The sequence below is a fragment of the Triturus cristatus genome, chromosome 1_2, assembly GCF_964204655.1.
Source record: "Triturus cristatus chromosome 1_2, aTriCri1.1, whole genome shotgun sequence".
NCBI classification, from domain to species: domain Eukaryota; kingdom Metazoa; phylum Chordata; class Amphibia; order Caudata; family Salamandridae; genus Triturus; species Triturus cristatus.
The window spans coordinates 1127829407-1127842729 of NC_140580.1; positions in this window are offsets into that span (position 1 = coordinate 1127829407).

The following is a 13323-nucleotide window of genomic DNA, read 5'->3' on the forward strand; positions in this document are numbered from 1 at the left end:
GTACTACATGTGTGGGGCACAGGTGTGAAAGGCTGTGATGTGGCACATTACTCCTGAGTCGAGAAGGCACCAGATGTATGATGAGATGTGTACACATGTAATGTGTGACGGTGCAATGTGTGCCAGGCATGCCCTTGACTCCTTTGACATGTGTACATGTCGTACTGCACACTTGGGATGAGCGTCACTGACATGGCACGGACACCAACACACGGATGTGTCCCCTGAGGCCAGGTACAGGGGTTACCACACCTGACATGTCACTACCCACGGTGCACGATGTGACTATGTCATGTATGTGTGGGGGATTCACATTAGCTTGATGTTGGAGCTCCCTCAAAAGCATCAGCTTTTGCAGCAACCAACATGTGTCTGTGTGTAGATGGACATGGCACACTGTTACGGACACCAGGCCACATGTGGTATGGGATGTGAGGTGCGTATGTATGCATGGGACACGGAGTAGCGTAACAAGGACATGTCTGCATCCTCTCTATGAATGTGTGGTGAGTCATCACATGTACACCTTAATGGCAAGGTGTGTGGGCTGTCCTAGTGTAATGTCATGTGACTGAACTGGACAGGGCACAGCCAAGGTCCCCAAACCTGTTACACACCACCCCCACACATGATGCTACAGGCATAGTTCACGTGGAGAAAGCACCAGCCTACATTACCTTGTGAAGGAGTGACTACACACAGACCAGGGATCACATTGCAAGGAGGGGAAGGGAGGCAGGAGAGCACAGCTATACTGTGGCTAACAGGATCTGCACAGCACCTTTAAACCCTGGCAGTGTATCCATGCAACTGTGCACTTACAAATGCTGGTGAAACACAACAAACACACATGTACCTACCCCCTTCCTGCTGCTGCATCTCATGTACACCTTAATGGCAAGGTGTGTGGGCTGTCCTAGTGTAATGTCATGTGACCTGTGGCTCTAGTGTTCCGCTACCAGTCTCTGAAATCGACATCCTACTTCTGCTGATGTGTGGATGTATGTCACTCCTGTCTTGCGTCTGGCTGTTCACTTACACTGGGACACAGCTAATCCCATGCCATGGCATGTGGAGGTTCACAATCTCCATGTGTAGCTGGGTCTTGGTAGGAGTGTCACCTGGCAGCCATACGTATCCAGGGCATGTGGCACATACCTGACTCCGTATGTAGCATATGTGTATAGACAGATTAACATGTGCTCAGTACAAATAAATTGTTGTTGTGGTGCACTCACTCTTCCTTGTCACTTCCAAATTACTGCAGAGCGCCGCCTCTTCCCCGACCAATTCCGGACTTGGCTGCCATGCGGGAGAATGACTGTATCCGGTGCTACCGCTTCCCCCAACGGTTGATTCTGGAGTTGACGGCGAGACTGGCACCACACCTGCAACCGCTGCACAGGTATCCTACGGCACTGACACCCAAGCTGAAGGTAATGGCAGCCCTACATTTTCTTGCCACGGGTACCTTTCAAAATACCATAGCTCATGTTGGTGGCATGTCCCAGAGCATGTTCTGCCGTGTGCTGCATGATTTCTTAGAGGCCATGTTGATTCACCTGGATGACTTCATCCATTTCCCAACCCCTGAAATGTTGACTGGGGTCAAGCGTGGATTCTATGCCCTGGGAGGGATGCTCCATGTCATTGGGTCCATAGATGGGACACATGTGGCTTTGGTACCACCACAGGCACAGGAGGTAGCGTACAGGAATCGCAAACACTACCACTCCATCAATGCCCTTGTGGTGTGTCTGTCCAACATGGTGATTTCACATGTCTGTGCTCGTTTTCCAGGATCAGCACACGATGCCTACATCATGAGGCGTGGCAGGGTGCCTGAAATGATGACGCAGCTGCGCAACGAACGAGCATGTGTTGTTGGTGGGTACTGTCTGTCTGTCCTGTATTTTGCGTAGACTTCCAGCACGACCGCTTCTCCTGTCCTACTTATGTCCATGTGCTTTCCATGTAGGGGACGCTGGCTATCCCAACATGCCATGGCTGATCACACCTCTCCGCAACCCCATCACGCTGGCCCAGCTCCGCTACAACACCGCCCATGGCCGGACAAGGCGAGTGATAGAGAGGACGTTTGGCCTCCTGAAGAGCCGATTCAGATGCCTCCACAAGACCGGCGGCGCCCTCTCATATGCCCCGGCGAAGGTCTGCAAAATCTTCATGGTCTGCTGCATGCTGCACAACATGGCAGTTGAGAAAGCTGTGCCACTCATCCTGGATCAAGATGACCAGGACCATCCACCCGTGGAGGACGAAGGGCTTGGCAATGGGGCTAGTGATGTGGAGGATGTGGAGCCGCAAGAGGACATCCGGACTCGGCTCATACGCGACTTCTTTGCTTAGTGGTGAGTACCAGTGTCTGAGTGTGCACGCATTGGTCCCCGTGTGGCATGTGTTGCGATGTGTGTCTCCATCTGCATGTATGGCACGTGAGTAAGAGGTGTGTGTGGATGTGTCACTGGAGTGATGGTGCCAGTGATGAGTGTATTTCCCCAGTCATAATTGTGACCTAGCATGTTGTCATCCATACATGTGTCGAGTACATGCACATGCAAGTGGCTGTGCTTTTTGTGGCTGACTTCTTGTGTGCCTCTCTTCCCCAGGTACTTGCGCATGCCGTCTGCTGCTTGCATTGTTGTGGCACTGCTATTCCTCATGGACACGTCATCGTGTGCTGACTCAGCGTTACACGCACGGACAAGTTTGGAAGTCTCCTTAGGGTAAGGGATGCATCAGGGGTGTATTGGGTGTGGCAGTAGTTCACGATGTATGCACACTGCCCCTGTCGATGTTTGGTTCCTCTGCAGACATTTTGCATCACCATGGTACACATGACATGCAGATGGGTACACCTGAATAGATGGTCAAACTTGTTGACAGTCATCAGTGATGGGATTGTGGAATGGGATGATGGCATCAATGTGTGTAACACTGCCCTCGGACACATACGGTTTGCATTGGCTTGACATGGTGTGGGACTTCCACATCAGCGGATCAATGGTGTATGGCAGGCTCTCCGTGAGCAGCAGGGGGTGTTTAGCTGTTAGCCGACACTTGTGTGCCAGTTCCATGGATATCACGCATTTGTGCTGCAGAAGGGGGGTGCCAGTGTTGGACCCACATGTTAGTCCACATGACCCGTTCATGTGTACTCCGACTTGCCTCTGCAATCCCAAATACATGACTAATAAAGGTGTCCCTATGCCTCCAAGGTGCCTCTTCTCTGTCAATGCTGGTGCGTTTCCACGGTGCATCCGGCATGTCTGGCATGGTTTTCCGTGATAGTGGCTATGTGTCTATGTGTAGAGTAGCAAGATGCAAGCTGTTTGTGTGGGATTAGACCGTGTATTGTGCATGATGTCCATTACTGTGTGGGTATTGTGACATGTGCCATCCCCATGCATCCAACGTTGGCCAGGCCACCATTCTCTGCATCCACCTGACTCAAGCTTGCAGGACATGGTTCTGCCACCTGTCTACACATACCTGGGTGCTCCCCAGGACACTCGACATGATCCCTGACCTCTGCGCATGACTGTTGCTGTACTCAAAATGTCTGTCGGCACGGTTGTGCGGCCACACCCTCAGCTGGTTGGGCCCATAACGGGTCTGTATGGTGCTCCATGTCTGTCTTGCCTAATACACTGTGACCCGTGTGTCCTGTGCCAGACTCAGGCCCCAGGGTGTGGATGGTTGAAGTCAAATGAGAACTCAGGCATGTTTAGACTTTACAAGACACATGTAAGGTAATAATGCAACCAGCAGGCATCTTCTCTTCATGGTGTGACTTTTTATTTTAGTGGGGGGGGGGGGGGTTGACATGAGGGGCTTTCCGGGTGTGTGGAATCCAAAGTTCACTAGGGGAGTTGGTGTCCTTGCCATTAGAAATCCTCAGAGTCCATGCCACAGTCTTTGTCAACATTGGTCAGACAGTGACCAGCAAGGCCATGTGGCAGAGAATGTATTTTGCTGCTGTGCTGCTGTTGCTCCAGTGGGCCAGGTGCCAGGCCAGGTGTCCTGGGAGATGGTGCTGTAGCGCCGACCCTCACGGTCTTTTACGTGGACGACCCGCCCTCCTGCGGGGACCCTCAGAAGCAGGCCGTGACGATGTTTGGGATGCTCCATCGGATGTTTCCTCCTCCTCCTCCTGATCCCTCGCTGTGGGTGGTGATGTTCTACGCCTTCTGGCACAGGGAGGGTTGCCCATGTTGTCGGCCATCCGACAGAGTGTACTGTGAATTCCCGTGAACACCGTCACGAGCTCAGCCTGTCTGTCCTCCATCCTCCGTTGGTGTTGCAGTAGACAGGCATGTTGCTCCGCATGTTGCTGGGCCTGCTGGGTCTTGATCCCCTCGAGGATGGACACAACCTGGGCCATGCCCGTGGTGTCCTGCCGGTATGTGTGCAGGATGTTTCGGACATGGGAATATACCGGTTCCACAGCCAACTGGTCAGGCTCGCGCCTCCGCCGTCCTCCACTCCCACCACCCCTGCCCACTTGCACCTGGCATGCCCTAGTGGCACATCGGGTCTCCGGGACCCCTGAGGGGTGGCATTGGTGTTGTCGCCTGCCTCCTCCTGGGTGCCCGGGACACCGTGTCCCTCCTGGCCAGCCTGGCTGCATTGTGGTGGTGGGGCAGGGATCCTGGGTGTCTCCTGGGATGTGGCAGGAGTGGGGGTGGTGGTTGGCCCAGTTGTACCTGACGCAGGTGCTGCAGGTCGTTGGACACCAGAGGGGCCAGGTTGGTCGGGGTCGGGTTCGTCCACAGAGTGGTGAGAGTCGTCGCTGCCGGTGGCTCCGTCATCCCGCCGAGCCGGGTCCTGTGAGTCTTCCCCCCCAGTGTTGGGGGGTGATCCACGACATTGACCTGTGTGTGAGAGAGACATTGTTTTTATTTTTTCCGAAACCGTTTATTACAATCTCAAATGGTTACAAGTATGGGCCTACAACCGTCTGGCCGGCCGCTAGAGTAGCAGTAGCACATGACATACATACAGAAAAATCTCTTGGCGGTGCAAAAAGGGTAAATCAGGAGATATCAGTAGTGCAGGCCACCTAACTCCAAACCAACAATACGGTTTCCTTTTGTCAAAACACAACAACACAAAAACAACCACACCCGCAAGGCAACCCGCAATCCCAAGTGACAGCACGCGCTCCTTAAGTGGGGAACCCCAACCAATCGCCAAACTCTGAAGAGGGGAGTGAGAACAAATCAGGGACTGGGGAACCACGTGCCCATGGCTGGGGGAGGGGGTCGGCTAGGGGGACGGAGCTGGTGAAGCAGCCGGCAGCAGCGGCGGCTCGCAAATACCCCCGCGATAGGCGTTCCAGGGGCCCCAGATTTTCACCCACGCCCCAGGCTTACCCCTCGCAACATACACCACCTTTTCACGAAACATACACCAATCCATGTGTTCTTTCCAGGCCGACACCGCCGGAGGCCTCTGGGATCCCCACAATTGAGCAATGTCACGCTTAGCGATCATGTATCCCAGAGTCACCCACCGCGTCTGCGGAACCGAGTAGTCAGTTGGCTCCCACACATTCAGCAAGCATCTCCTCGCTTCAGGCAACAACACGACACGCGTAACCACTCGCAGGACCTCATGCACACCACGCCAAAATCGCTCCACCTTTGGGCATTCCCACAGAATATGCAAGAAAGTTGCCAAAGCACCACAGCCACGCTTACACAGTCCATCCTCAGCTAGGCCCATGCGCAGAAGCCTTGGCCCCGTCACATAGACCCGGTGGAGGATCTTAAGCTGGACGAAGCGAAGGCGAGCCGGGATGGCCACCTCCTTCGGAGAAGCCACCGCGGACATCCAGTCCTCGTCGTCCAACTCCAGCCCATCGGCAACCCAGGCCTCGCGGAGGCCAGTCAGCAGGCCCGATCGGTCGTTTATCAGTTTTTTGTATATAAGGGAGATCGTGCTGTCTGGAACATGGCCATCCAGCACTCTGTCCTCCAGGGGGGAAGACTCCGGAATGGACGCGACATCCGGGAAGACGGAGCCCAGCGCGTGGCGGACTTGTAAGTACCGGAAGTACTCACTGCCTTGCAACTGAAACTCCGTCTGCAGCATCTCAAAAGTTTTGAATCCCCCCCTCGTCCAGAGATCTCCCACTGTGCTGATGCCGATCGTGTCCCATTTCTCGAAGCCCTTCGAGGTCCACAAGGAGCCCAACCTCGCCGATGCATATAGCGGTGACGCCCGGGTCAAACGGTCCTTCCACCCCATAGCTGCGTTAGCCGCGTGCCATACACGCACCATGACATGCGTCGGTCCCGTCAGGCGAGGGTCCGGCGCGCCAGAGTAAAGCGCCCGATTGTAGTCGCCACTGGGCAGGAGCATCTTGTCCATTTCAAATGCCGGGTTCAGGGCGGGCCCGTAAAGGCCATGATTAATCGCAGCTAGCTGGGAGGCTGTTGGAAAACCACTCCCACACTAGAAGGGGTGGTGGTGGTCTTCCGGACACACTGTGGTAGCTTGGCTCGAGTGGTCAGGAATCAGGCACCGTGCTAAGCATACAATATACCCATACAAGAACCATGCGTGCATCCGTTCCAAAAACGACTCTACACCGTAAAAATTATGAAAATATTCTTTCTTTATCTTTTTCTCTTAGTTGCTGATTGGAAAAAAAATAAATAGGTCAATCACAATATACAAGTTTCAATTAGTGCAGGTCAAATAAATATTGGCTGTTTGATGAAATAAATAGGGGTGATCATAAATAACAGGGCATAAATACAATTGCAATATATACAGACAATTAAATACTTTGAGGCAATAAATACTGTACCAATAAATATTGTACACCAACAAGTCCTGTGGACCTATAAATATAGTGCAGCAATAAATAGGTAAAAATTCAATAAATACAGTACCCCCAATAAATAATTAAAAGTATACAGCAACACTCATGTAATCAGATGACACTTCGATTCTTAAGGGCTGATTTGGCCCAGGCACCGCTTGTAGGGTTGTGGAAGGCTTGAGGGGGGCTACTCCCTGGCTGGGACAAGGCTGAGGCCTAAGCTGAGGTAGATCAAAGGGGGGAATACCAGTGCCCTGGCTTTCTCTCTCCACACAACCTCTCTAGGTTAGTCCCAGTTCACCCCTTGCACAGTCAGGTTGGTTCCAGCACCTCCCTAGCCCCTTAGAGTAGTCTCTCAGGTCTCCACAGGGCCTTAGGCGCCCTCTACTCCACTTACTGCCCTTTTTCTGATGTTCCGACGCCGCTGGAGTCGTGTCGACGCCGTGAGGCGGTTCCGGTTCGGTCTCGGCGGCCTCGGCACAATGTCAGTTCTTTGACGACGCCGGTAGGCGGTTCCGGTCCGATGTCGGTGGCCTCGGTTCGATCTCGACCTCCGATTCGACGGCGTCGGGCAGCCTCTTCACGATGTCGACTTCGGGCGGCTCCGGTCCGATGGCGCTCTCGGCTCCGATGACGTCGGCCGGCCTGGCCTCGATGTCGACTTCCGGCGACTCCGGGGTGCGATCCTCACCCCCGACCTCCGGTGCTCCTCCACACAGGTTCCGGGTGACTCCGGAGTGCGATCCTCACTCCCGACCTCCGGTGCTCCTCTACCTCGGTCTCCGACGACTCCGGAGGGCGGACTTCACTCCTCCGATGACGCCGCTCGCTCGACCTCGGTTCACTCCCTCCTCGACCTCTGGTATTCCTCACGACCTCCGTCGGCGCCCTCTCACGACCTCAGGCGGCTCCGGGTACGACGTCTGCTACTTCAGTCAGCGCTGCCTCTCCACCTCGGGCTCCAGGTCTCAGGCTACTCGACGCCGGACTCCAGGGAAACCAGTTTCCAGGTCAGGATCTTGCTGCTTTCTTGGTTCTAAGGCCTGTTCCTGCTGTCCAGGTCCTTAGGATAAGTTTCTTCTGTCTTCTTCCCACACAGGGCTATAGGCTGGGATCCATCAGTAGGGACAAGTATCAAGGGTGGGTTTATGGACCCCACTCCAGGCACAAGTTTCCACCCCTGCTGCTTCACTCCTTCCTCCTTCACTGTTGTGCTCCTCTCTCTTCACCAGTCAGGTGCCAACTGCCAGCTCCAACTGCCAACTGCCTCTCTTATCCTCCCAACATTCTAAACGGTCTCCAACTGTCACAGAGTTCTGGAATCTCCTGGAATGTTCTGGAAGGTGCTGGTAGGTTCCAGTGGATGCTGGTGATGTCACAGGTGGCCACCATTTTGTGCTCCAGGCCCTCAGACAGAAGTTTCAGGGGTAGCTAAAATGGCTCCCTGAATCTGCAGCAACACTAAAAAGTCTGGTGGTTCCCAAAAAGGAAAAATTCAAACTGGGTTTGAGGCAAAAGTGGGACAAAATAAATAATGATGAGGAGGGACCACCCAAAGGGCTGACAGGTCTAACACGCGTCCCCCCCAGCTGAAAGTGGGGAGAGCTACCCAACCCCTTGGGAGTTCTCATCACTAAGGCGGAAATACCTTGAGAGACCGTCTGCATTGGCGTGGTCCACTCCAGGCCGATGTTCCACCTGAAAGTCCATCCCCTGTAGGGAAATAGACCACCTCAACAACTTGGGATTCTCCCCCTTCATTTGCATCAGCCAACGAAGGGGTCTGTGGTCGGTCTGAACTAGGAAGTGCGAGCCAAACAGGTATGGCCGCAACTTCTTCAGAGCCCATACCACTGCAAAGGCTTCACGCTCTATTGCACTCCACTTCTGTTCCCTGGGAAGTAGTCTCCGGGATAGGAAGACCACGGGTTGATCCAGACCCTCTTCGTTGAGTTGCGATAACACTGCCCCAATGCCATGTTCTGATGCATCTGTCTGGACAATGAACTTCTTGGAAAAGTCTGGGGCCCTTAAGACCGGGGCCTCGCACATGGCTTTCTTCAATTTCTCAAAGGCTTGCTGACAAGCCTCCGTCCAGACTACCCGTCGAGGTTGTTTCTTGGACGTGAGCTCCGTGAGAGGGGCTACGATGGTACCGTACCCCTTCACGAAGCGGCGATAGTATCCCGTGAGGCCCAAAAATGCTCGGACCTCAGTCTGTGTCTTGGGGGGTTCCCAGGCCATGATGGCCTCGATCTTCGCCTGGAGGGGTTGCACCGTTCTCCTACCCACCAAGTGTCCAAGGTACACTACCGACCCCTGCCCGATCTGGCACTTGCTGGCCTTGATCGTCAATCCAGCTTGTCTCAGGGCCTGGAGAACAGCTTGCAGGTGACGCAAGTGATCCTCCCAGCTGTTACTGAAGACGGCTATGTCATCCAGATAAGCAGCAGAGAAACTCTCCATTCCGGTGAGGATCTGGTTTACCAGGCGCTGAAACGTGGCAGGTGCGTTCTTGAGCCCAAAGGGCATCACACAGAACTGGTAGTGGCCATTGGGCGTGGAGAAGGCTGACCTTTCCCTTGCTCCATCAGTCAAAGAGATCTGCCAGTACCCCGAAGTAAGGTCAAAGGTACTTAGATATTGGGCAGCTCCCAGCCGGTCAATTAATTCATCCGCCCTAGGGATCGGATGTGCATCAGTCTTTGTCACTGAATTCAGTCCCCGGTAGTCCACACAGAACCTCAGTTCTGGTTGGGCACCCGGTGGTGCAGCTTTCGGTACTAACACCACCGGACTGGACCAGGGGCTGCTGGAAGGTTCAATCACTCCTAGCTCCAGCATCTTAGTGACTTCACTATGAATGCTGGCCTTCACCTTGTCTGACATCCGGTAGATCTTGGACTTCACAGGTGGGCTGTCTCCTGTGTCCACGTCATGGACGCACAGGTGAGTCCTACCCGGGACAAGGGAGAACAACGCAGAGTACTGCCCCAGGGCCTGGCGACAGTCCTCCTGCTGTTCAGGAGTTAGAGATGGGGAGAGAATCACTCCCTCCACCGACCCATCCTTTTCCTGAGACGCAAACAGATCAGGGAGAGGCTCGCTTTCCACGTCCTCTCCTCCGTCAGTCACCATCATCAAGATGACTTCGGGCCTCTCGTGGTGGGGTTTGAGGCGGTTGGCATGCAGCACCCGCAGGGGCTGACGAGGGGTCTTCAGGTCCACCAAGTAGGTAGCCTTACCCTTCTTCTCCAACACCTCAAAGGGTCCTGACCAGCGATCCTGGAGGGCACTAAGCTCTCCTGGTTCGATCACCCACACCTTCTGGCCAGGCTCCAACTCCACCGGGTGAGCGTTGTGGTCATACCACGCCTTCATCACTGCTTGGCTGGCTTCCAAGTTGTCAGAAGCTTGCTTCCACAACTTAGCCATTTGGCTCCGGAAGGCCAGCATGTAGCTCACCACATCCTGGGGGAGCTTTCTGGGAGTTCTTTCCCATCCGTCTCTCACCAGGTTAAGAGGTCCACGTACAGGGTGCCCATACAGAAGCTCGAAGGGGCTGAAGCCCACTCCCTTCTGTGGCACTTCCCTGTAAGAAAAGAGTAGACAGGGTAGGAGGACGTCCCATTTCCTCCGCAGGCTTTCAGGCAGACTTCTGATCATGCCTTTTAAGGTTTTGTTAAACCTTTCCACCAGACCATTGGTCTGGGGGTGGTAAGGAGTTGTGAACCGGTAGGTCACTCCACACTCCTTCCACATTGCCCGCATATATGCTGACATGAAGTTGGTCCCCCTGTCGGACACAACTTCCTTGGGAAAACCCACTCGGGTAAAGATTCCCATCAGGGCCCTAGCCACAACAGGTGCTGTTATGGTCCTCAGAGGTATTGCCTCTGGGTACCTTGTGGCATGATCCACCAGAACCAGGATAAACCTGTGACCAGCTGTAGTTGGTGGATCTAATGGACCCACAATGTCGATGCCCACCCTTTCAAAGGGGGTGCTAACGACAGGAAGTGGTTCCAGGGGAGCTTTCAGCTTCACCCCTGTTTTCCCACTGGCTTGGCAAGACACACATGTCCGGCAGTAGGTATCGGACGACACTTTCATCTGAGGCCAATAAAAGTGTGGGACAAGACGGGCGAAGGTCTTGTCTTGCCCCAGGTGTCCTGCCAATGGTATCTCGTGAGCCAACTCCAAAAGGAAGGCTCGATAACGTTGAGGAACTACCAAGGCTCGTGACGATCCATGTAGGGGTGCCTTGGGTTCACTGTAGAGGAGGCCATCCTCCCAGTAAACACTGTAGTTCCCTTCAACGTTCCCTGCTGCCTGGGCTTCGGCCTGTCGCCTCAGCCCCTCAAGGGTAGGGCACTCCCTCTGGCCCTGGCAGAATTCCTCCCTGGACGGGCCTCCCTCCACGTGCCACTCGGCCGGGATAGGTAGGTCCTCCAGGTTGGTAACGTCCCCCTCCGCAGACTCCTGGTCCACCACCTCCGGTGGCCTATCCGTCCTACGGGGTGGAGACGCCGAGGCAGGCTCCTCCTGTCCTCGGTTCTTCCCTTGACTGGCAGCTGGCTGGGCCTTTGTTCCAGGCTCCAGCCGGAATGAACTCCCTCTTCGGGTAGTCGCGGACCTTGTGCTAACACAGGCCCAGTCAGGTGTACCCAGCATCTCGGTGTGAGTCCGGTATTCCACCTCCTTCCAAGCGTTGTGCTCCATGTCATTTCCCAGCAGACAATCGACTGGCACGGCAGGGCTTACGGCAACTCGAAGTGAACCTGCAACCCCCCCCCATTCAAAGGGAACCTCGGCCACGGGATAGTGGCCTGTTCTGCCGTCAGCCATCGCGGCTGGGTGGAGTACATCGGGAATTACCTGCTCTGGAGACACCAGCTGGCTACGCACCATAGTCATACTGGCTCCTGTGTCTCTCAGAGCCTCCCCTCTTTGGCCGTTGATGGTGATCCACTGCCCATACTTTGCGGTATTTGCGGGCACCTGGATCTTAGGAACCATCTCCCGTTCTCCCAGGGACACTAAAGTGACACCCGCCCACTCCCTTCCCTTAGTTAAGGGCATCTCCTCCCCGAGCACTACACTAGCTACTCCGGGGGGGCTTTCCTCCAGTGGGAGGGGGTGATCGTTTCTGACACTTCGGATCTCCTTTATAGTGTCCAACGCCACCGCACTCGTAGCAATGGACAACCCTTGGCTGCTGACTCTGGCCAGGATTAGGGTTTCTGGGTGGGTTAGCCTTAGAGGTGAATCCTGTTCCCTTCCCTTGGAAGTTATTTTGGGGGCCTTTGGAGAACTCCTTTTTCTTTTCCCCTCCTTCTTTCTTCTGGGGGGCGCCCTGTCCGGCCTTTTGAGTATCCCCTCCAGTCCCCCTTGTGGACACCCGGGTACTGGCCCAAATGTCCGCCTCCTCAGCAAGCTTCCGGGGGCTGGTCAGCTTGCTATCCACCAGGTGTTGCCGCAGTTCAGGGAAACATTTCTCGAGTAGGTGTTCCTTCAGTACTAGGTCAAACAGCTCCTCGTAGTTCCTTACTTCACTGCCCTGAATCCAACCTTCCAGTGCCTTCTTTGCATAGTCCAGGAAGTCCACCCAATTCTGTGTGCCCAGTTTGTGACTACCCCTGAACTTCTGTCTGTACTTTTCAGGTGTTAGTCCAAACTTTCTGATGAGCGCCAGTTTCATGGTGGGGTAGTGGGTCTGCTCATCCTCTTCGAGGGCCAATAAAGCATCCCTACCAGCTGGAGGCATGTACCTATACAATCCCCCTCCCCAGTACTTCTCTGGAACCCCATGGGCCCTTAACGAGACCTCATAGGCTGCTAGCCACTTGGCGATGTCGTCACCCGCCCCATAGCTAGCTACTATGTCCTTTGGCAGGTAAGGTTTGGGTTCCCTGGTGGACTCTTGGATTTGGCTGCCACCATTAGGAACAGTTGGTGCTCCAATTCTTAGGATCTGAAGCTCTATCTCTTTCAGTCTTATCTCATGAGCCATCCTCTCTTTCTCCGTCTCATGAGCCAACCTCTGTTCCTCCTTCTCCTTCTCCAGCTTTGCTAAATCCCATGTGAGCTGTCTTTTCTCTCTCCGATCTGCTAACTCCACGCTGGATAAGCCCCCGCTAGAGACAGTGCTGCCCTTCCTAGAAAGTGTCCTGGGCCCTGCTGACAGGTTCCCCACCTCAGGTTGGTACATCTCAGCCCCCTCGGGGTCAGGCTCTCCATCCCTGTCTTCCTCCTCAGCCTTGCTTTCTCGGCGTGCCTCCCCCCAAGCCCTTAAGCTGGTTTGGAGTGCACCCTTCTTTGCTCCTGGGGGACAGTACACCCCCTCCCGCTGGCAAAACTCCCTGAGTTGGGCCACAGTGTACGTTTCTAAATCTTCCAGTACAAACTCCATCTTGCCCACTCAGGTTAGAGGACAGGTTTTGTGCAGTAACAATGCAGGGGGGTACCTTTAA